Here is a 2804-nt window from a genome sequence, read left to right on the forward strand (position 1 = left end):
CGCACTGCCACGGCGCGCGGCGATTGGCTCGGCCCTGGTGTCACGTGACCGAGCCGGCCTGCACGGAGCGCGGGCTCGGGCCCGCCGCGCCAAGCGCCGCGCACGGGGCCTGGGTCGGCTGGGTCACGAGGGAGGCTGCGCGGCGGCCATTTTGAGCCCTGGCAGCCGCCATTTTGTGTTCTGGCGTCGGGCCCTGTCATGCTTGAAGCCGCTGCAGGACGAGGAGTGGCGAGACATCCACACCTTCACCCTCCCACACGCTCCCGGCGGCTCCTCATGAAGTGGCTCAGAATACGGTCCCCTGAAGTCAGGCAGTGTCTGGCGGGACTGAGCCCTCAGTGGCATCCCTTGCAGCTGCACAGCCCTGGCCATGAGGTGCTCTGTCCCTGGGTCCTGCCAGTTCCCAGTGCGGGCTGCTGTTGTGTTACGCAAACCAAGTGGCTTTGCAAAATAAACCGTTTGTTTTAAGAAATGCCCCCTGTGATGCCCCGCTTTGATGAACCTAACAACACCGCTTTAACTAAGGAAGAAATTTACTGCATGGGTTATGAGAGACCGGAACAGGTTGCCCAAAGAAGCTGTGGATGCCCCATCCCTGGCACTGTTCAAGGCCAGGCTGGATTAAGGCCTTGAGCAACCTAGTCTAGTGGAAGGTGCTCCTGCCCCTGTTGGGGGGGTAGGGTTGGAACTAGATGATCTTTAAGATCCCTTCCAAACCCTTAACATTTTATGATTCAGTGATTCTGTGATGCGTCACTCCCCAGACAAAGTATTTTGTGTTTGTAACAGGCTGCACTGTAACACTCAAAATGGCTGATGTTATACTTCATTTGAGGTTAGTTGTAAGGTAACACTGTGCTATGCAGCCAAAAAATTTGAAGAAACAGACTCTGCCCAGACATACGATCATGCAAAAAATCCTCAACGACCTGTGTGAAGATCACATGAGGAGTATGTCATTCCTTATGTTTTATACAATCCTGAAAGAAACAAAAAGAGAGGGGGAGAAAAAAAATAATAAGAAAAAAAAAATATGGTTATGAGCAGATCTGGTACAGAAAACCTGGGAAAATGTCTCTGAGGACAGGCTGTGGGTGAACTTTCAGGCTGTATGAGTGGGCAACGCCACTTTCGCCTGGGGTTTGATTATGCCGGGGAAATCAGGGCTTCCTTCAATCTTGGGTGGCTGTAACAGTTTCTCGCCATCCGCAAAGCAATAACACCTCCATTGCAGGCAAGTGTGAATTGACTCACCGAGGTGCAGAGTCCAAGATGAGGTTAATCTCGAGCCTGAGCCTGGCACGGCACAGTTCCGCTCGCCGGGCTCTGGAGGGCAGCAGAGGCGAGTGCATGCGGCCCGCGCCGGGAAAGCGCTGCTGGGCGGCACCGGGAACACGTGCTTGGTTATCCCCCGCCAAGGGGAACCCTTCCTTCGGCTTTGCCTCCGACTTCTTATCCAAAGATACCATATGCTTGGGCAGAGCGATGATTCCACGGTCCAAATACCCCTCACACAGACCTGTCTGTGCCCCCATCCCTCTACACATGCAGACCAGAGAAAGTTTCTTGCACAGAACTTGAGATTAATACAGCATTTTCCTGAATGTCCGGGGCTGTACATCTCATGTTTGCAACATAGCAGCCTCTTTTCTGCAGCCTTTTGTGCAATAATGGTCCAGCAGTGCACAGCCTGATCTGCAGACTCATGCTTGTGAACAGGCACAAGGACCAGCATCCAGCTGCCCTAAAGCTCTGAAGAAATCATGCAGAATAGATAGATTTGTCATCAGTGCAGCTAATTGCTATTCAAAATAAACACAAAAATTCGGGAAACCTGATTCATCTCAATCAATTGCCCCTAAGTCTATCAAAAGTGAATGTTTTAGCTCTTTCCCTGGCATAAAACCTATCGAGAGACTCAACAACTGAAACTCTTGAGGTTGCCTATGCAACTGTATGGAAAATCACGCTATGAAAAGCCAGTGTCCACAAAGGAGACAGAGGAGTCCTGCAACTTTATTCGAATAACGGGAGAGAGTCCACTAAGGCACAGGCCCACGAAGTCTTTTCTCTCTCAAGGTTTCGGAAGGCGCAGCCTCCTTTTACCCTAAACTCCCGGCCGCATGTTGCCCTCTTCCTTTCCCCATTGGCTGAGGTAGTAGGAAGGTACAGCCTTCCCGAACCGCCTACCCCATATCCCCCATTGAACCTGGTTGTTTTACACGAAGGCTCAGAAACTCAGATTTGTGCAGATCCACTTGTCTGTTTCAGGACTCAAGCCGTCTGAGCTCTGTAGCAAACCTGCCGCTTGAAGTCAACAGAGACATTAAGACCCATTTCAAAGACGTTAACAGCCATACCTTCACCCACAGAATTGTTTGTAAAAACGTTAGCACACATCTTCCCTATCACAACCTAAGGGGACTATTGCATAAAGGAAAGCAGGATTTATACTGAAGTGTCTGAGAGGGAAACTCTGAACAGGAGACTATTAAAATGATAAGCATTACTATGAGGTGTTTAGGCAAAAGGGCAAAGGCAAGGAAGGGACAACCAATAGCAGACCAGGGAGGAACTAAAAAGATTGAGGTGTATTGCAAAGGTGGAATAAAAAGGACTATTTGCCGGGAAGCAGGCTGCTGGTCAGAATGTTTGTGTGACTGAGCTCCATGGCTAATTGCCACTGTCTGTCCTATCTTCTTTTCAAATTCTGTTTTTATTTATTTTTAATGTGATGGGTTGTATTCTCTGCTCTGTGTCCATGCATATGATCTGATAATGAACTCCAAGCCATTCGGCTTGGT

Source organism: Aphelocoma coerulescens, chromosome 8, assembly GCF_041296385.1.
Source record: "Aphelocoma coerulescens isolate FSJ_1873_10779 chromosome 8, UR_Acoe_1.0, whole genome shotgun sequence".
Classification (NCBI taxonomy): Eukaryota; Metazoa; Chordata; class Aves; order Passeriformes; family Corvidae; genus Aphelocoma; species Aphelocoma coerulescens.